A 22,546-nucleotide genomic window follows, 5' to 3' on the forward strand; every position below is an offset into this window, starting at 1 on the left:
CTCTTCGTGTGGGGAAACAGAACTCCCAGACACGGAAGCCTGGTGCTATGGTTCACCCATTTAATGAGGATCTTTGGATGACAGTCCTTTGGAAGTTCCTATCAATCAACCTGTGACAATGTTCTAATAAACACCCTCCCTTCCCCAGCTGGACTCCAGCAGATAGACAGCTCTGCCCCCAGGGGATGGGTGGACTCCCCGCGTTGCCTTTAAAAGCTCATTATGGAGACCAGGCAATCACAATTACATTGCTAATTGAAGAAGAAAGCCACAGTCAGCACAGAGTGAGAATTATTGGACAATATCAAGGAAAAACTTCCTGAGTGCCCCCTGGGGGTGTTAGTGTCAGCAGCCACCACAGGCCAGCCCCTGTGCCAGATGCTAATAAAAGAGGGGCTTAAAATGGGCACTGCGGAAAATCAGCAGTCTCCAGAGATTCTCAGTGATGGCCTGTGATGTGGAATTTTGAGATATTTCAATGCAGTGGGACTTAATTGAAGTGGAGTGGGGTGGCAAATGGGAGGGCTTTCATAGGACCAACAAGGATATCTGGCCTGGACTATTTCTGCCATTATTCAAACAGTGGGTCTGGCTCGGGAAAATACCTCTCTTCCCCCTTAGCAGGTTCTGCACCTTCAGTGTGACCATCATTTGACTGGTGACCTGGGAGGGTCGAATTGCTCACATACGTGTCATGAAGGATAACAGAGCAAGGGAACAACAGGTCCTCCCCTGTCCATGAAAGGCACACTAAAAGGGAAAACCACCTCTCTTTCCCAAAACAACAAACTCTGAGTCTCATATTGGATGTAGGGGATGCAGGTGTTTTTTTTTTATGAGTTCTCCTTGCATTTAGTGAACAGCCTGGTGCAAAGGCTTCAGTGTGGGAGGGTTTGAAAAATATTAGTTGGTTGCATCGAAGGAGTATGGCCAAACAGGATGAATCCTGCTGTTGACCTTCAGGGGGGAGGATAGAGTTAGCTCAGATAGGACTGCCAGAGAAGGAACTCAGAGTGTGCCTGTAGTCTTCCAGCTCCATTTTAACTTGAGCAATCCCTTTTCATTCTTTTTAAAAAGCTTTTAGTTACAGAAAGTTTCAAACAGAAGCAAAAATATCAAGGAAGTATAACGAAAGCAAGTGATGTCTACAAGATGGTGGAATAGGAGCTTTCTATAGGAGCCCCCTCCACAGAACATTGACTTTGACAATCACCCACTGAAGAGAGTAGCTTTGTAGGAATCTGGGAGTCCATTGGAGAAGTCCCAGCATATGGCTGATGCAAAAAAACCCAAGAATAGACACAATGAAGAGGATAAGAACAGTTTCACTCTATCCTCTGCTCCATGGTGCACAGCTCAGTCCCAAGGGAGACCCCTTCGGTACATGAGTTCTCCATTGGGGGAAAGCGAGAGCCTGTGAGTGTGAACCTGGTTTCCCAGCCATGTATGACATTGCCCAAGAGAACTTCTCTCTCCTCCATCCAGAATACTGAGGTGAGCTGTGTGACCAAGGACCAGGGAGAGGCTGGGAATACAGCAACCAGGGCTCAGAATGCACTGAAGACATGCAGATCCTACTAGCTTCTTTGTGGACTCCATCAGAAAGCCCTTCATGAGCTTCCGGGAATGCCTCATCTGTGGATCCCCCAAACTGGCCCATGGGCACCCCCAGTGCTTTCCCAAACCCATCTTCCTCCTCTTGTGTCTGGGTTCCTGACAGTGTTCTCATGGATGGAGAGTGTGAGCCTTTGCAGACAGCTAGCGAGCAGGTGCAGAAAGCCTGCCCAACTCTGCAGGATGGGGAAAAAGCACACAATTTCAGGGCACCCCCCCAGGGAAAACAGACGGGACACTCTCAGCACTAGACCTGTTTTCTGGGGCTCAAGAGAGGCGTAAGATCTTAAGAATTCTCCTTTCTGCAATTTCCCTAATGCTTTCTGGCTCCCATGGCTCCTTCTTCCCTTCTTGCTCTTTTGATTAGAAATCCGGAGCTTTATTTTCCCCTCCACCGTGCACTTCCCATGACTGCGCCTTATTCTGAGGCCAAGACGTGGGAGGAGAGAGGTAGTAAAAAAACCAGTAGGGATGGAGACGTTTCAGGTCCTTGCTTGGCTGTGGCCACCATGACTGTAGCTACTGCTGTCACAGGATTCGTGGGGGGCTAGGGTGCTGGGAAATGGAAAAAGCATAAAATGAGAAATTGCGCCCCTCCCCAGACCTTTAGGGGCATCCTTCCTCATTAGACTAGAATGAGGGTTCTCTGGGAGTTCTTATTGTCTGCATCCACTGTCTAGTTCTGGGTTTTGGCATGCCTTTGGGTCTAGGCTGGGGATACGAGTGGAGGAAAAAAAATCCCAGATTTTCACTGCTGGATTGGTCCTGCTTTGAATTCTGTTTGTCCTCCCCCCTCCAGCCCCCCCCCCCCAGTCAGCCTGCTACCATTTCCTTTTCACAGACCTCAGATGCTGTCTCAAGTATTCTTTGCAAGGCTTTTAAGTGCATGGGAGAGACAAGGCAGGCTATGCTTCCTCCATGGCGCCCATAACTAGAACCCAAATGATTTATATTTTAAACATTTTTTTAAAGATTTTATTTATTTATTTATTTTAGAGAGAGAGAGTGTGAGCCAGGGAAGGGGCAGAGGCAGAGGGAGAGAATCTCAAGCAGACTCCCTGCTGACCGTGGAGCCCGTTGTGGGGCTTGATCTCACGACCCTGAGATCATAACCTGAGCCAAAACCAAGAGTCACACGCTTAATTGACTGAGCCACCCAGGTGCCCCCCAATGATTCATATTTTAAAACCCTATTATATTTATTGGGCTTTAGTTATGCATCTTAAAAAGTCAGTTTTATTGGAGTATAATTGACATACAACAAAATATACACATATTAAGTATACATTCAATGGATTTTGACAAATCCATATACCCATATAAACATCACCCCGGTGGAGATGGAGAAGATTCTCATCACCTTAGAAAATCCCCTCATATCCCTGATGCCTAAAAAAAAGTTTGTGAACTTCTGGAACTGAAGATACCGTTCACTCTTGAGTTTTGGAGAGTAAAATCTCCCATTTCCCAATTGCTCAACTCTACTTTAGTGGACTCCCAAATGGGGCAGCACGTAGGGTAGTTGTGCACAAAGGGCAGAGAAGGTGAGAAGCCAAAAGAACAGCCCATTGTATAAGGAAATGTGCTTCTCTTGGCTTGGGCAGGCAGACCTCCGGCAGAACCCTGCTGGCCAGTCATCCAGACGGCAACTCCCCAGGAGCCTTGGCATTCTGTGAGCCTGCCAACAAAACAAACACAGTCAGAGACAGCAAGCATATTTTTCAAAAGTCAACTTGATCTACCTCCTGGAGGGGGAGGCTGCGCATCCATGTGCCAGTCACATTAGAGTAGTCAATTTCCTGCCAGCAGTCAGGGGAGGATGAAACCCACGTGGTCTGTGGGGGCACCCGACCTGCATGTTGCCCTGCCTAAAATGCATGTAGCCCAAATCTTCCTGGAAAACAACCCCGCTCTTACTTACCGAGGACAGATGTGAATTTAGAAGAACATGCTCTTGGCTTAATTCACTTTTATACGGATGGGACTTCTCCAGGGGCAATCAGGTTGGGAACACATGTGTGTGGGCTGGCAGATCTTTGAGATGCATAGGTGGTCTCATGTGTCTTGGCCGGTTTACAAGCAAATTGTTGCCCCTGGAAACAGCTATCAGGTTGAAAATAGTTAAGTTATGAGTGTCCTCAATCCTTCTTCATGTTTGAGTTCATGGAAACTGTTACCTTTAATATTGGTAGATAATTCATGGCTGCTCGTACTGAAGGGTGTTAATAAAATCCTATAACTAAACTCTTAGGAGTGGAATGGGGAATCAGGGACAGCCCATTATTAAAGAATTTTAGTATTTACCGGTTACACACATATTATCCAGAAGAAGTTTAAAAAAATATATGCCTTTTTCTGGTCCAGCCCTATATCAAACCATACAGAGGCCATTATCAACTGGTGTGGGTGGGAAGTGGCTCATCCTTTCTACTCTATTTTGTTACCAGCGTCTCAACAGGGATGAATCAGTATGTATTGGTTGGGAAAAAAAAAAAAAAGTGCTTTCCCTTCATGGTTACTGTAGACCTTAACTCCCTTCTGCTCCTCTCATGATATCCTGCCTCATCTACTCAATATTTAAAAATAGGATGTCACTCGCTCAGCTACATCTGATTCCACTGAGGATGAGTGCAGGGATGGGGGTCTGGTAGATGGTAACTTTGAACCCTGTGGGGAGAGCATTGGCAATCCTGGACCGTTAAAACTACCCCAATGGCCTTCCTCCTGGCTCTGAGTTCTTGGCATTATTATGTTAAAAGAATTTTTATCCCCTCCCCCGCCTGGAATTACATAATCAAATGTGACCTGCCCCCATTTGTTAAATTATCTTTGGAATGTCCAGGCCCCAGGAAAGAGGGTAAGGAAAGAAAAACCATACCCATGCAAGCTATGTTAACATTAGCCAAAAAATAGGAAATAGACTTTTTGGGAAGTGTATCCTTTTTAAAATAACAAAAGCATAAGGACATTGAAATGCAATGATTTCTTGAATAACTCAGAGTCTTTAAAAAAAATATGGATTTAAAGGTGCCTGGCTGGCTCAGTCGGAAGAGAATGTGACTCTTGATCTTGGGGTCCTGAGTTCAAGCCCCACGTTGGGTATAGAGATTACTTAGATAAATAAGCCAAATGATTCCTAAAGGATTCAGGAACCACAGTTTTAGAGAGCTCATCTGCTCCCCACATGGGAAAGAAAAGAACAAACAGCTCCATCCAAGGAATGGGTGACTAAGAAGGCATGTGCCTCTTGAGCAACGGATGAGAATAATAATGTCCTCCAAAGACTTGGTGGGAAGTGAGAAGCTGATTGCAATGAGTAAAGTGAAGAATGTGCTGTTAGTGACAACATGTGGATAATTAATTAGTTATTTAAGGAAATTGGATTGTTGAATATTGGATTAAGAATTTTTAGAGCAAAAAAAAAAGTCCTATTGATTTACAAAATGAAAAGCTAGGGAAACAATATCCACAGCAATGAAGATTCCCCAAGGGAGCAAAAATAAAGAGAAAGATCTTCTACCAAGCTGAAGCATGACATAATATATGTTGTTTTTAGTACCAGGGACACATTTCTGTTGATTTGGAACCTTAATTCTTTCAAACTTTAGACTCTGTGCAGACTGAAATCTTGGTGATTCTTGCAAGATAAACAGAGATTTCTGATACTCTGTAGAGCACCAGAGAAGGAAAACCTCTTCCATTGTTCAATCAATCATCTCTTCCATTGTTCATTGATCATCCAATCAATCAGTCATTCATTTATTCCACAAATACTTACTGAATGCTTACCACATGTTAAGTTTAATGCTATACCCTAGCGACAGACTGATGGACAATCCTAATTATCTGGTGTCTGTGTTTGAAGACTGGCCCCCTGTATTAGTTATCTGCTTCTATGTAACAAATTATCCCCAAACTTAGCTTCAAACCCCGAACATTTATTATCTCACAGTTTCAGTCGGTCAGGAATTCAGGAGCATCGTAGCTGGGTGGGTCAGACTCCGGGTCTTACATGAGATTAAAGTCAAGATGCTGGCTGAGGATATGGTCATCTGAAGGCTTGCCTGGGGTTAGGGGATCCACTTTCAAGATGACTCGCTCACATGGCTGTTAGCAGGATACCCCCAGTTCCTTGCCACATGGGCCACTCCATAGCGCAGCTTGAGTGTCCTTACCACGTGGCAGCTGGCTTTCCCCAGACTCAGAGATCCAAGAGACAGCAAGAGGAGGTTTGTTTTTTTCAGACCGAATTTTGGAAATTATATCCTGTGACTTCTGCCGCATTCTGTTCCTTATAAATGAGTGACTAAATATCCATACCCCCCTATCCTTTTAATGGAGGAGAATCAAAGAAGTTGTGGACATCTTTATCATATCTCACTTTATCTAAAGGACTTTGTTACTTGTGTTATGGCTAGGTTTGAATGCATACTTAAAGGTAGTGTATAAGCAAGCTGACCTAACCATTAAACCACTTTCAGGTACTAACTCTGCAGGGATTGTTGACAGTGGCCATACATTAGAATAACTGGGGAGGATAGCTTTTCAAAAGTATCAATACCTGGATTTCATCTCCAGAAATTCTGATCCAAATGACCTGAAATGTGGTCAAGTACTGGCAATTTTTAAAAGCTCCCAGGTGATAAACCACTGCCCCAATAAGCTGAAAAATTGATTGATAAACCTTTAAGCAACTAGCTGGTGAATGCCACCTTAGTCTTTATTTAATTGCTTGATTTGATGAGCTTTCTAAGTGTTTTGACACATAACCTTTGTCACCATGTTCTCCATTCTTATTCGTTTTCTACACATTCTGGTTTGGTTTTCTTATTTATATTGGATTCATTTTCTCAACTATATTAGAGTTTGACATAATGATATTTTCTTACAGCTTCATCATGCATTCACACATCTAAAGGAAAAATCTTAACTCCAGCAAAATTGGCTTGAAGCATGTGTGTGCTATGTAAAAATGTCAGGAATGCTATAATTATATTTTATCAGGTGAAGCTTAACATTTTAATAGGCTGTGTCTAAGTCTGATTTGACAGGGTGTTTTTGGATGGTGAAATGGATGCTCAAAATAAGAAAACACCACTCAGGAACTAAATGAATCACTTCTGCCAGACAAGTAGATCGGAGTTTATTCTGAAGGGTCTGGATAATTTTTCTGAAGTGCTGTCCTCTTTTAATGTATGTTTATTGCATCTGATTTGGAAGGGTGGGAAAATAACCCTTCTGTGACTTGTTAATCATTAAAGAAGAGTGAACATTGGCAACGTTCCAGGAGAAGCCCTTAGCTGGATATTTATTTCATCTCACCATGGGTATAATTCACCAAAATACCAAGAGTTTAAGCAACTTCATTAGCTACACAGTTCCATCCATTCCTTTGTGTGTCAAGACATAATATCATCAAGTTGGAAGAATTGGCCTATTATGGCCACACGATGATTATCATTCTCACATGGGAGTGCATTTAATGTACTTGGGCTATTCTGCTGATGAGTGTGTTGCCTTGGTTTTGTTTATAAACAAGACAGTCATGAGTCCCTTGCATTGAGTTAGGTCCTTTACTGGGAGTATAATTTTGCACATTAGCTGGAAAATAGATAAGCTACATATTTTACATAGGAGTGAGGCTTTGCCAGCTCCTCTGTGAAATGTTGGTTTTTATCTCTAAGAAAGATTGCTTTTTTCCCTGGAGTCTAAAAAGATCCCCCTTTGGATAGGTGGGTGATCAGGCTGCAACATCTGTCATCCCAGGACTGCCAGGTTTGACTCAGACAATCTGACTGCCACCTTCCTTCCTTCTTTAGAAGGCATTCTGTGCGGAATATAGGTTAAGGGTATGGGTTTGGAAGTTAGACCTGGCTTTGAGTCACATCTTGACAGCTCACGGTATGACCTTGGGCAAACTATTTCTCTACCTTCCACAGAAAGATGTCATGAGGATTCAATCATTGCATAGATTATTCTTATTTCTGTTTGCCTTGCATTATTTCTTCTCTCTCTCTCTTCTACTGGTTATAGTTCCTGTTTCCTTTGGGAAACTTATTCCATAGTGCCCAACCTTATGCAGGACTGGGCATTTGGTCAAAGAAAGCCCAAGCAGAATTTTATCTATAGAAATTTTTTAGTACTTTAAAGATGTCATTCCATTGTCCTCTGGCTTCCATTGTTATTGCTGAGAAGTCATCTATAATTCTTTGAAGGTAATGCTGCTTTTTCCTCTGGTTGCTTTTTTAAATTTTCTGATTGCCATTGGATTTTGGAAGTTTTACTATGATGTATCTAGGTTTAGATTACATATATATTTATAGTTATGATGCCTACTTGGGGGTGATAGAGTTTTTTGAAATTGTGGTTTGATGTCTCAAATCATTTTTGGAAAATTCTTTTCAAACTTGCTTCTCCTGCCGTCCACCAGTCTTTCTCTCTTCCCTTACTGGACATCCAATTACATGAATATTAGAGCTTTTCCAGAAGTCTCATAGTCCTCTGATGCTCTGTGTTCCATTCTTGATATGTTCTGTTGATATATCTTCAGATAGACTAATTCTGTTATTTTGTGTTTAATCTAATGTTAACTTATCTACTGAATTCTTAATTTTTATTTTTGTATTTTTATTTATTTATTTATTTTTATTAGGTTCAGTTAGCCAGCATATAGTACATCATAAGTTTTTGTTGTAGTGTTCAACAATTCATTAGTTGCGTATAATGCCCAGTGCTCATCCCAGCATGTGCCCTCCTTAATACCCATCATCCGGTCTAGAAACTCTCTGATTCTTTGATGTAGATTGTAATTCTCTGGTAATTCTCTCCAACTTGCCATTTATTTTCTTGAATATATTAAGGTTATTTTAATTGCTCTATTTGATAATCTAATATCCCATTTTTTCCTCCTCTATATCTCATCACTTCATATTAATGGTATCATTTTATTAAATGCCAGATAAACAGGGGTGCCTGGGTGGCTCAGTCGTTAAGCATCTGCCTTTGGCTCAAGTCATGATCCCGGGGTCCTGGGATCGAGCCCCGCATTGGGCTCCCTGCTCGGCGGGAGACCTGCTTTTCCCTCTCCCACTCCCCCTGCTGTGTTCCCTCTCTTGTTGTCTCTCTCTCTCTGTCAAATAAATAAATAAAATCTTTAAAAAAAAAAATAAAATAAATGCCAGATAAACGTATGAAACACTGTAGAAGCTCTGGGTGATGTGATCGGCCTCTAGAAAGGGCACAGTTTTGATTTTGGATAGCAGCTAAAGTAGAGGCAGATGACCTTTATCTGGGATAAGATTGATCTGACACTAAGCTGGGTTTGCCTTTGTATGGGGTGATCTACATTCAGTTTGCCCTTAATTTGAGGGTAGAGGGCTTCAGGGCTCCCAGTGAAAAGCCTTAGGGTGTTTGCTGAAACTTCCTGTGTTTGGCTAATCCTGAACTCCTGTTTTTGTCTCATCACTATTGTGAGACCACTATAAATTCTGCTTCGCCTCCCAGGATTTTAGTTTGTGCTTTCTCTTTGGCTTCTCAGCCCCTCAGCCACTGGTTACAAATTTATAAAGGCCTCAACCGGGAATGCAAAAGCCAAATGTCAAGCTTACTTTCATCCTCTCCATGACCTTGGCCCCTCAAGTTATGGCTACTTCAGTCACCATGAATATTACTTTTACTCAGCCCCCCTAAGACTTCCAAAAGAGTTGTTCTTCTTTTTAACCCTCTAGTTATTACTTTCTAACTAGCTTCTCACCTTTAAGCTGCTTCCACATTGGCAAACCTGTTCAGTGGGAAGCTTGGTACAGAATATTGAGCTTTTCTTTACATCCTGGCCACCTTGGTAGCTTTCCAATGACTTCAAACATATTTTAAAAAATTTCCAGCTTTTCTAGTCATTCTTGTTGGAACTATTGGTCTGATATAAATGAGACCATGATAGTTGTAAGCAGCACTCTCTCCTGGAAATTTTAATTTTGGTCTGAGTCAGAAGAAGTGGAAAGGCCAGTGGTAATTTCCAGGGAATCAATTCTCGTACTTCTACTGATATGGTCTCTTGTGATGCCCTAGCTATGGCATTTCCCTGAGACTGATTGTTCATCCCTCCCCTCGAATATATTACCCATCTACCATATTTCCAGTAAAAACCCTCTTTTTCTTAACCTAGTGTGAGTTTCTGTATATTCAAATAAACCATAAACATAAAACACATCTGTCAGTTGGCTACTTAGAATAAGAAGACTCATTTGTATTCATGCAAGAGCATAGTTGTGTAATGTTTTTTTTTTTTGGAGGGGTGGCAAGTAGCCTTGTTTCATTAGGTTTTATATGGTTTCACTTATTTGTGGAACATAAGGAATAGCATGGAGGACATTAGGAGAAGGAAGGGAAAAATGAAGGGGGGGAGATCGGAGGGGGAGACGAACCATGAGAGACTATGGACTCCGAGAAACAAACTGAGGCTTTTAGAGGGGAGGAGCGTGGGGGGATAGGTTAGCCCGGTGATGGGTATTAAGGAGGGCACATAATGCATGGAGCACTGGGTGTTATATGAAAACAATGAATCATGGAACACTGCATCGACAACAAATGATGTACTGCGTATGGTGACTAACATGACATAATAAAATAAATTAAATTAAAAAAAAAGACAACTCTGTGGGGCGCCTGGGTGGCTCAGTTGATTAAGCATCTGCTTTTGGCTCAGGTCATGATCCCAGGACTCTGGGCTCTGGCCCTGTATTGGGCTCCCTGCCTCCCTGCTCAGTGCGGAGTCTGCTTCTCCCTCTCTCTCTGCCCACCCCCCCCCACCCCTGGCCCTGCTTGAGCTCTCTCGCACTCTCTCTCTCTCAAATAAAGAAATAAAGTCTTTGAAAAAAAAAAAAAGAACAACTCTGTCACTAGACTGCTTGGTGATCTTGGAGAAGTCATCCCCTTGGGTCTCACTTTTCTTATCTGTAAAATTTTGTTTGGACAAGACTACCTCTGAAATTCCTTCAAGCTGAAAATCGTATTTTAATTTGTGACTAATTGGCCCACGTAGGAATTGAATCCACAAACTTGTCCTTTTAAACCCTTGGTCTTATCAATTGATCAGGCTAATATTCTACATACAAGGTTCCTTGTTAAAAAAAAAAAGCCAAAAAAAAAAAAAAGGCAAAAAATGCTAGCTATAAAACTTTCTGCTCATGAAAAGTGAGGTACACCTGAATAGGAATAATCTTTGGATAACATTGTGCAAGGGATAGACTTAGTTGGAAAGGTCACTTTGATAGTGAATGGCAATGATTGGTTCTACCTGACTTAGATGTCACTATAACCACAGCTCAAGGTGTTCTTTTAACCCGAGCACTTTACAAAGAAAGGTACTAAAAGTTAATTGGGGAGATCAGTCCTCCCATTTTGGAATAGCTTTATATAGTTACTTCTAATTAACTTAAGCATATATATCCATAACTTTATAGTTATATAAATACATGCAACATATACAGCAGAATCTTTGTCTTTTCTAACGGGATGTGAATTATTAACTGTGCTTCCAGCTCATCGAGAACCTATGCATGTCACTGTTAGCTCTGTGGATGTCATCATCTCAGTTTTTGAGAAATAGTTTGAATTTGAATTCTAGGCCTCCTTGGAAGCTTAAGTATGAGGCACATTTGTGAGGTATTACCATTCTAGTTTACAGGTCCTCAAAAACTTACGATTTTGTTGAAACCAATTTATTAAAGAGCTGTGTACCTGGCATACTTTCTTTGCCCTTTGGGGAGAATTGCTTTGGCCCTATGATATCCAACTACATCAGATATGCTCCCTTTCGTCCATACTCCCATCATCACCATAAGCTAAAATGCCATCCCTTATCATCTGGATTATTTCAACACCTAACCTGAACTCCCTACTCATTGGTTTTCCCATATTCTCTGTGGGTCCCCTACAATCTGTTCTCCCTTAGATGCCAAGTGATCTTTTTGAAATAAAAGTCTGATTGTGTCATCCACTTGCTAAAAACCCTTTGATAGCTTTCCATTGGTCTCAGGACACATTGCTTCGTTGTCTGTCTCTTGTTTACCTGCTCAACCTCTTACTTTACCAGACTCCAGACCCCCATCTCAGGCACAGTGGCTCAAACTTACCATTACAACCTTCCTCCATGAGGAACACGTTTCATGTGTTATACCTTCTGTTTGGAACAAACACTCTTCTTTCCTCTCTGTGTCCAGGAAAAGCCTACTCAGCCTTCAGATCTGCAGTCATTCCACCTCCTGGTGGAGATTAAATCATCAATCATAATCTTTTATGACTGCATGCATTTCTGCTCAATTGCACTTATACATATTCCTGTATTTTGTTGACTTTTGTCTGAATATCTCTTTGGAAGCTAAGTTCCATGAGAACAGGAATTTTATATCTTTCTATTTACCATTTTTTCCATTTCCCAGAGTACAACAGAGTACCCAGAATATAGTAGATGCTTAATAAATATGTTCAGAATAAATGAAGGAAACAACTAGCTTGCATTCATCATTTCATTTATTGGGAGGATGATTTTAAGGGTGTTTCCATTAAAATCTCCTCTCAGTGAGCACACAGTGTTGAACATTTTCTCTGGTTTCACCACCAGAGATGAGCTACCTCATTAATAATTGATGATTTTATTTTTTTTCTATTGGGAATTAAGTAACTGGTTGTTTTCCTATTTTGTCTGGGGTTTAAGCAGGTCAGAGTGAAATTTAGCATTGACTTTCAGCTGGTTATGTTCATTAACCATGATCTATTTACTCAGCAAACCTTTACTGAGCACTTGCAGCGTGGAAAACACTGTCCCTGGTGCTAGAGATTATAGGAGTGAGCAAAACCAGCTGAGATCTTCTCCTAAGGGGGCTTGTATTGATTCAGGTAGTGTTAATTAAAGAATAATACAAATAAGTCTCACAATTGCAATTTTGAGATGTGCTGTAGAAAATAAGTCTATGGGACTATGAGAACTTGGAACAAGAGGTCTTGTTCTGGTCAAAGTAATGTTTGAGGAGATATTGAAGGAGTAGATGTTAATCAGGCAAAGAATGGAAGGAAGAACATTCCAGGGAAAAGCATGAGCAAGTGTCCTCCAGCAGAAAGAAGGATGGTAAGTGGAAGAGATTGCAATTAGGCCAATGTGTTTGGAATGGAAAGAGTAAGGAGGAATGTGTGCAGATGAGGTTGGAGGGATATGCAGAGGCCAGATTGGAAAAGTATCTTGTAAAACTTACTAAATATATCTGTCTTTATCTGGAGAACGGTGGAAAATTGTGGAAGGTTTTAGGGTGGGAGCATTTTTACTTTCAAAGGAAATAAAATTATTGTTGACTCTAATGTAATGACAGCATATACATGATTTTATAGTCTTAATATTTGGTACAACCTAACTTTTTCTTCTATAATAATTTCTTTGGCCAGACTCCCTAGAAATAGAGCCAAATCAGAAATTCTTGTGCAAGTGGCTTGTTGAAAGATTGTTCTCTGGAGGAGAGTCAAGGGTAGGGTAAAGAGGTCATCAAGGATGAGTTCCTGATGGAGACGAGCACCAGCCTGATCCCAAGGGGTGCTCTTGGAGCATGTATGGCATCTCAGAGTTGATCCCACCTTGAGGCAAAGGAACCAGCAGGGGTCACCTGTGAATCCAACACTTCAAGCTGCTGAAAGGAGATCTGAGTGGGGCACCAAAAGTGTCCACCAAAGTTTACTTTTTCTTGGTTTGGAAGAAAATTAATTCTTAAATATGTCATTTCATTAGTAATAAATGCATATGATTTTTTAAAAAGCTAAGGAGATGTATAAAATATCTCTAGTTTTCTTCCCCAGAGGCAACCACTGTTAAGAATTTCTTATATATCCTTTCAAAAGTAGTTTCTACGTATTTCTCTCTCTCATTTTGTAAACCAAATTATAGCATAGTACGCCTCTTTTGCACATTGTTCTCTTCACTTAACAATGAAACTTACAGAGCATTCTGTATCAAAACATAGATGGTTGCATCATCATTTTTAATGGCTGTAGAGCACTGTATTGTATGTATGTACCATAATATATTCACCTTGATTTTTTCCACTTAATATTCCTTATATGGATGTACTATGCATATGTCTATAACTCACCTCAAATATTTGGAATAGATTAGAATGTAAATAACTAAAAATAACATATGGGATCTCATATCCTATGAGATTCACTTGGAAGACCAATTGTAGGACCTGGAAATACTACATTCAGAGAAGGAAACATATTTTTTTCTTATATGACCCTATGGTGTCCAATCAGTGATGGATAGTCAATGTATTATGGCTGGAGGACCATGGCTGAAACACTTGTTATTTCATCTAAACAAGGCAGAAGTCCCAAGCCAGTTTCAGAGCCTATTTAATTGGATTTCAAGGGATCCATTATGACTACCTCCAAAGCTCTCCAAACTTTGGTCCAGACTTTCTTTATTGATTTAATGTAAAGCCTAATAAAATTCTATGGCTTAAAAATAAAACAGCATGAACTTGATTCAGGCTCAAAGGCAACAGTGATGGTGCCTTTTTCTATATCTTTATCTTTGGGAATTTAATTATCTTATTGAGTCATGGTTTAATGGAGCCCAAGGACTGAAACTGTTCCTGCCTGGTTGTGTTACAAAGTGAACAGCTGACATTCTTGCAAGATGAAGAGCTGCTTTGAAAGCTAAAGACAGAATCTTGGCTTCTCCCCTGAGATAGCCTGAGTAGCCATGATTCACACTGCAGGTAAAAACATGGAACTGGGCTGGGGTAGGGATGCTGGTGTTTCCTCAAGCAGAGCCTCCCTGGATTCCTTTTTCCATCCTTTCCTAAGGACAGATGCTCCATGGCCAGATGCCATGAGTAAAACGTTTGGCTCCAAATGTAATGCAGCTCTGTGATTCCTGTTTGATTCTGTATGAAGCCATGTGGCTAGAGCTTAGATGTGGGTTTTTTTTTTTTCCTCAGATGAACATATTTTACCAAGACAACTAATACCTAGAATTACATTTAAAGGGTAGCAATCAGACATAGTATTTTATACTGTCCAGTGTCCAGCTTAAAATGAAGGCACTATGTAAGTCTTGAAATAAGCCCTTTGTTGTCTGAGGATCAGTGGATTGAGGTCAGGTGATTGGTACCTTGTATGATATTCACAATGACTTAGATTTGTTTCCTTTCACTTTCTCTTTGGAAGAGAGAGAATTGATGAGCATATGTCAACTACGTTATCCAACACCGCTCAGTGAAGGTGTTGAATAAGATATTCATTACTAGGAAAACTGAATTTTTAAGTTGATACAGTGTCATATTGACGTACTATATATGGAGACGGTCATTTCTCCTTTGGAGTTTATATTATTGATAGCCTACTGGGTCCTGGAATCTATCAAAGACACAGTGCTTCATAATACTCTGCTAAGCCTCAGATTTCTCATACATAAAACAGTCACAAGATTGTTGTAAGGACTCTGTAAGATAGTTCATGTAAAGCCCTTGGCACAAAGCTGGTGACAAAGTAATCACTCATCCAGTGTATATTCAATAAACATCTAATGAATGCCTTGCATGAGTCAGGCGCTGTTCAAGCTACCAGAGACATATATATATACAGACCAGGACCACGATGCTTACATTCTAATTTGGTAATATGAATAAGCAAATAATCAAGATATGTCTAGATAGTAATGAGTGCTATGAAGATAGCTAAACAATATCATGTGATTGAAATCGAGCAATTGAGGAGAGATGGTAAGATGAAATAGGGTAGTGCACCAGTCTTGGGCTGTTTGCTCTCTGATCCATCTTTTACACTTCCCTGTTGTGATCATTATGGTTGTGGTGGGGGGGCTGTAGCATGTGTTTCCCAAGCTCCTATGTCATCTGGCTTCCAGATGGGTTCAGTCAATGGAAGACACTGGTGGGAAATTAGAGGGGCAGGAATGGAAGAAGCCAGGGTATTTCTCCCCCTCTCTCTGTGCTTACTGGGTCCCTAGCAGTGGTTGTGTTTCTTCTGTGGCTCTAACTTCTGCTGGGCTGGTCTAAAACTTCTTCCAGCTTCCACTTGGTGATCCTGGCTTGTGGGATGTAATAATACCACTTCTTTCTTTTGGCCTTCCAGTCTTGGGTGCATTTAGTTTTCCTGCTGTTGCAAATCTTTGGGCAGTCATTTATTGTGTGGCTCCAAAGCTTATCCATCATGGGTATAACACATTGCCTATGTTAAATTCTCTCTATTTAATATACTTAGAAATTTTTCTGCCCTCCTGGTTGGATCCTGACTCACACAAAGAATTAGAGAAAGTCTTTCTGTTATGCCATTTGAGGTAAAACCTAAAAGACAGGGAGCTAATCATGTGTTTTTGAGGAAGAATGTTCCAGGCAGAGGGAACAGCAAGGACAAAGGCATTGAGATTAGGGTGAACTTAGAGCATTTGAGGAAGAAAGAAAAAAATAAGCATGATTTCAGCATGGTGAGAGGTATAGAGAAGTATAGAGAATAAGGTGAGGCTGGTTGATGGAAGATCTTAGAGGCCACAGTAAAGATTCTGGATTTTATTGTAAGGGGATTGGAAGCCATTGGAATGTTTTATGGTGAAAGAAGGGGCCCATAAGTAATATGATTTATATTTGAAAGAAATTGCTCTGTCCACTCTGTAAAGAATATTATAGGTTTATAAGAGTAGGACAAAGACCAGTTAAGTGCTTATTGCTTATGATCCAAGCAAGAAATGATGTCAGCTTGGGCTAGTGTGGAAGGAAATAAAGGAATTGGGAAAATTCCTGACATGTGTGGAGGAATAGCCCACAGAGTTGACTGATGAGAGCAGTGAGGAAAAAAGAGGAATCAAAAGTGACTCCTAGACTTTTGATCTTGAAATTTTTGTTGATGATATAATTTACCCAGATGAAGATTAAGGGAGTCACAGATTTTTAGGGGAAAGAAAATATTTGATTTTGAATATGTTAGAGATGCTTGTTTGAAGTCTAGATAGAATTATCATGTAGGGAGCTGTAGAACATGTCTGGCGCTCAAGGGAGAAGTCAAGGTTCGAAGTATAGATATGGAAGTCAACAGCACCAGTCCATGGGCATGGATAAATTGCCAAGGAAAAGAATATAGACCTATATCAACCATTATAATTATTGTTTTTATGGCTACTCTTATTATCTTATCACAAGGTTTCATCCTTCCTCAAAGTTAAAACTTTGACCAGAGCTTGAGACATGCTGAATTGATAGAAGAATATGATGGAGATGTGTATAGTGAGCAGCGAAATGACCAATTTGCCTAAAGTTTGTTAGAATATTCTTATCCTTTTCTCTGCAGACCAGATGGCTAGCTGGGTAAGTAGTAAGTGTGATGGATGGTCTGGGGCTGTGAGCATTACCTCCATGTGCAAGTTTTCTGGAGAGAGGCCCAGTCTAGTTCATTATAGAGTAGTGAATAAATCTGCTTCATATTCATATTTGGTATGAATAATTGAATCATCCATACCAAATTCCCTTATATATATGAATGTTTCGTCAAGTATAAGACAAATTGTGATGAGTACATTCGGGTGTATAAAGATTTAGTTTTTTGGGATTTTAAAAAAGAAATTTGAAACAGTTTGTTTTTAAGGCTAAACCAGCTTTATCCAGAAAATTCTCCAGAATAAGACCAAGGAAATACTTATTTACTTCAAAGCAAGAGTTTAGCAAGGCACAGTGAGTTCATAATAAGACCTCCTTATTCTTAGGTCATTGCTTAGTGAGCCTCCAGGAACCTACCTGCCCTGCTGCTGTTGTTCTTCAGTGCCTCTTGGGCATATGTGTGGGGAAACCTTGATAAGAGAAAATGTTTTGAATATTCACAGAAGGTGGAATTAAGAGTGACCTTGGTGTTACCATATGGAAGTCAGATATACCCAAGAATAACACCAACAGCAGAGTCTACAAGATGCTGTTTGTTCACTCTTTATCCAAGCCTTATTTTAATGCAACACAAATGCATAGTTAAAAAACTAACTTTTTTGGTTTTCCATTTCCTAAACTGATAGACCATGGTTGGCTCTGTTAATTATAGGCAGGGACACATAGTATGGCCTGATAAATAACAACAAGGAGATAACCCAGGGTGATATTTCATCTTCTCCAGTGCCAAATTCAGAGCATGCCAGCCTTGAGGGTGGTTTGGCAATCACCATAATATTGGTGATAAACTAACTTTCCCACATTCCTAAATTAGGCTAATCAAATCTATCAGAATTCTGAATATCAAGATGTTAATGCTATCAGGAAGTCCTTCTTGCCTTGGACAGTGTCAGATAGAAGCCCAAATAGTAACTTAATTCTGTTTTTACCCACGAATGCTATTTATCTATGGCTCTCTCATTTTCTCTCCTATTTTTATCCCAGTGGACCAATAATACATGATACCATGAATCCATAATAATCGCACATTCATATAGCAGAGGTAAGGATGATGGTAAAGACTACAAAGCAACAAATATAAGGCAAACTGCATCTAACAATGGGGCACAAATATCCACCAGTTTTGTTTTTTTGTTTGTTTGTTTTGTTTTCTGTTTGTTTTTTGGATACTGGAGATCCTAAAGTAATTTCTCCAGGTGGTTCTCAGCATGGTACTTCTTTTCAGTTTTTAGTGCCGCTCTCATATCTCAAGACTTGTTATAGATCTATAGTAATTAACTCAGTGTGGTACTGCCATAGGTATAGACAAAGAAACCAATGGAACAGAATAGAGAGCCCATTTATTTATTTATTTATTTATTTTTAAAGATTTTATTTATTCATTTGAGACACAGAGACACACACACAGAGAGAGAGAGAGAAAGCATGAGCAGGGAGAGAGGCAGAGGGAGAGGGAGAAGCAGGCTCCTCGCTGAGCCAGGAGCCCCATGTGGGGCTCGATCCCAGGACCCTGGGATCATGACCTGAGCTGAAGGCAGATGCTTAACCACCTGAGCCACCCAGGCGCCCCTAGAGAGCCCATTTAATAGAGGTGGTATTACATATCAGTGGATAAGGCAGATGTTTTAATTAGTGGTGCTGAGATATTTGTTATCTATATGGAAAAACATCGAATTGGACCCGTACTTCACACACTATGCACAAAAATGAACTCTGAATTAAACACCTAAATGTACGAAGGGAGACAATAAAGCTTTTTATAAGAAAATAGAGGTGGATGTTTTCATCAACTTCAGATATGGAAGGATTCCTTGAACAAGACACAAAAAATCCATAAAGAAGATGATCAGTAAATTTAACCGTGTGAAAACTAAGCATATGCGTTCATCAAAAGACATCATATAATGAGTGAAAATTAAAAAGTTGGGCTCCAGTCAGTTAAGTGTCTGCCTTAAGCTCAGGTCATGATCTTGGGGTCCTGGGATCGAGCTCTGCATCAGGCTCCCTGCTCAGCAGGGAGTTTGCCTCCCCCTCCCCTTCTGTGTGCATGCTCATTCGCTCTCTCTCTCTGTCAAATAAATAAATAAAATCTTAAAAAAAAAAGTTGGGGCTATCTTCCTTTGATTCTGTTTGGGAAAGTTAGTATGTCAAGACAACCCCAAGCTTTAAGAATGTTGAAAGATGTCAAGGCTACTCCCATGTGACAACTTATGCTGACCTCCTCTCTGTTACCCATGATCCTGTCCCTCCTATCAAAGTAATAGAAAGGATAAATTTAGCATAATTGCTATTTCTTGCTTGTTCTGCAGAGTGTCAAAGTACTTTTGAACTACTTGAGTTAGAAATATGCTCTGTGGCTTCTCTCACTGTTGCTAAAATATACAATTTCTTCATAGAGCTGGAGTTTATAACTCGAAATCATTTGTGTGAGTGTGTGTTTGTGTGTGTGCATGCACGTGTGTTTGAGAAGCTCAAGAGACACCAAAAATGAGTTTCTCCCCCAGAATTCAAATGTAATACATGCTCATTATAGAAAAAAATTTTTAATACAGAACACAAAAGAAAACTTAAATCCCTCAATTTTCCTGCCATCCAGAGTCAAATATTATTATTATTATTATTATTATTATTATTTAAAGATTTTATTTATTTATTTGACAGAGAGATAGACAGAAGAGCACAAGCAGAGGGAGTGGCAGAGGGAGAGGGAGAAGCAGGCTCTGCACTGAGCAGGGAACCCGATGCGGGACTCGATCCCAGGACCCTGAGATCATGACCTGAGCCGAAGGCAGATGCTTAACCATCTGAGCCACCCAGGAGCCCGAGAGTCAAATATTATTAACATCTTGGAGTCTATTTTGTTATATGTGTACCACATTGTAGGCACAGTATTGAATTCTGATCAGTTCACTTAATAATGCAAACTTCCTCTGGGTTGTTACAAACTCAGTAGGAACATTATTTTTAATGGCAGCCTATGGAAAGTTGCATACCATAAACTCCAGGGCCATACTGCCTAGGTATCAATCCTATATTCACTGCTTATTAGCTGTGTGGTCATGGGCAAGCTACTAAGTGCCTTTTGCCTCAGTTTCCCCATCTGTAAAATGGGCCAATGACAGTATGTACCTCATAGGAAAGACTGTTGCGAAGATAGAATTTGATACTTATAAAATGTTTAAAACTGTGCTTGGCAGGTAGTAAATGGTAGTTGTTGTAGTTATTGTATGTTTAAAGGACCCTCCAGACCTGCTCAAGTATTTATGCTGGAGATTTCTTGGTATCTTTTCATTACTCTCTTCACATAGAAGACCCTACAGTCTAGCTTAAGGGGCTCATGAGTATCCTAAAATGTATCAGTCCAAATGGGGTAGTTTGGAGGTCTTCAGAGGCTCAGGGTACAGGTGATCTTCCCTTTGCTAGGAAGAAACCACTGGAGACCTGCAGAGAGCCATGGCCAGAAGGCCCCCATTGACATCAGTGAGAACTGCTCGCTGGGGCTCACAACACCTGCCCTGAGATGGGCTTCCTCCAATGGTGAGGTTTGGCTTGTCTCTTGATTCTGACTTTTCTTCATGTGGTCCCCATAGGTCTATTCTCTATTCCCTTAGTCTTAGGTGGCACCCATGCCCCAAGATCATGCCCTATCTCTCCTCCCAGTCAGGAAGAGAGATGGGGGGCATGATCACCTACATTTTCCTTTCAGCTAATTATTGTTACATAAACTCCATCAGCCAGTTTTTCCCCAAAAGTGATTCCTTGTGAGCAGCAAGGCTTATTTTGGAAGTTGTGAAGACTGGATACATTTCTTTCTTTCCATTCTCACCCTAATAATCCCAATTTCCTTCGAATGCCTCTGGTTAACTAGGAGAAGGGTCATGTATAATGGAGTACAGAACAAAAAAAAAAGCATAAAGATTAATATTGTAAGATGTTAGGTCATCATAAATGAATGTATCATAATTTGCTTCGTCACTCTCCTATTGCTGGACATTTAGATTATTTCCAATTTTTAGCTATTAAAACGACACTGTGATTAACATTGCTAAAAACCCTTTCATATTTTGGATGACTTAGGATGAATTACCAGAAGTGGTGATTCTGGGTCAAATAATACCCAAACATAATAAATGCTTTAAGAATTTCCTTTCTTGTGTTAGGAGTAGATTACATTGCTTTATCAGGCCATAGAAAATTAAGCATAGGAACAGATTTTTTTTTAAATATTTTTTTTAAATATGCCATTTAACTGTCTGGATGCCTGTAATATCCATTCTATTAACTAAAAGAACCCACAGCAGCTTGTTGATGTCTGTGTTTCTTTGGCTAATGGCTTTGTTCTCGCTCTATTAGTAGCCTTGGTAATAGTAAAAGTTTAAAACTTTGCACTAAAAGAAAGACTACACTTTACTGGATCTTTAACTGAGAATCAATCAATTAGTGGAGGTGGCATGGCCAATGGGACAAGGAAGAAGACAGTGCCACCGAGTGTGTTATTGGAGTGGGTTCCTGGAGGTACCAATAACCAAATTATAATCTGCCAGTCTTTAAAGGGAGATGAATAGGAGGGTAAACTGCACGGGACATTAAGATCACTACTGTGTCCCATTTCCATTATAATATTTTCAAACAGAAACTAGCAGATCACCAAATAAACACCAAGAACAAAAATATCCCCTAATGTTGCTTTTGTAGTGTCCAGTCTCATGGATGGACTAAGCTTTGTCCAGTGAAGGATTCTGCAAGGGGTGTTATCAACCCGACCCTACCACAGACATCAGGATCTTGAATGAGATAGGGTTTTATCTATATGTAACATAAAACTCTTTAAGGCAAAAGAGTATTCATTGAAAATAAAGGATGTTATGGAATATTATAGGCAATGTCATTGTACTTGTGACGCAAGCATAATTATAACAAACTAAAAATGTTGTCCAATAGGCTTGTAATTAACATCCTGTTGATCCTCACCAGGAACTGCTGAAAGATTTAGCCAGTGATTTTATTCTCATTTGATCTGGATTTTTCTTTCTTTTATAAATGTTGTAAGATCTGTGAATTATTTTCTGCATATCTCATGCTCTTCTTGCCTTATGTGGACCTCTGCTGGAATGCTTGCTTCCCTGAGTTAGAGAACTTATTACCAAAAAGTACAGGAAATCTTCAGCCTCTGAAAGTGTAAAGGCTCAACATTTAGTTTAAATATGGAGCCATCATCAACTGTGTTGCTATGGAGATCCTTCCTCCCATGTGCTCTGAAACATGTCTGCTGCCAATTATCCAGAAATAACTTCTCTATTTCTATGGAATTTTCTGTGTCTTACCTACTGCTGCTTCTGTATTCTGTTTGAGCTCTGGTGGAAGGAGGAGGGCTTTTCATTTCCATTCCTTGCAGGCAGGAAAGATAATTTTCAATGTGTCCAAGCTGAAAAGGATCCCCAACTGTGTCATTTCCTGTGTAACACTATTAAACATCCCTATTAGCTGCAGTGGATGAA

The 22,546-nt window shown here is 40.3% G+C and overlaps 2 long non-coding RNA genes across 2 annotated transcripts in view; one reads left to right on the forward strand and one right to left on the reverse strand.

Annotated features, from left to right (window-relative positions):
* The window catches only part of LOC144382077 (uncharacterized), a 405,648-nt gene that overhangs the window by 102,600 nt on the left and 280,502 nt on the right, over positions 1 to 22,546 (forward strand). The window lies entirely within an intron of this gene.
* Positions 2,902 to 22,452, reverse strand: LOC118555673 (uncharacterized). The gene is made up of 3 exons (XR_004927102.2): positions 22,373 to 22,452; positions 11,748 to 11,876; positions 2,902 to 3,292 (listed from the first exon to the last, which is right to left on the reverse strand). It is a non-coding gene; the product is annotated as an uncharacterized LOC118555673 (long non-coding RNA).

This window comes from Halichoerus grypus, chromosome 6 (genome assembly GCF_964656455.1).
Source record: "Halichoerus grypus chromosome 6, mHalGry1.hap1.1, whole genome shotgun sequence".
Taxonomy (NCBI): domain Eukaryota; kingdom Metazoa; phylum Chordata; class Mammalia; order Carnivora; family Phocidae; genus Halichoerus; species Halichoerus grypus.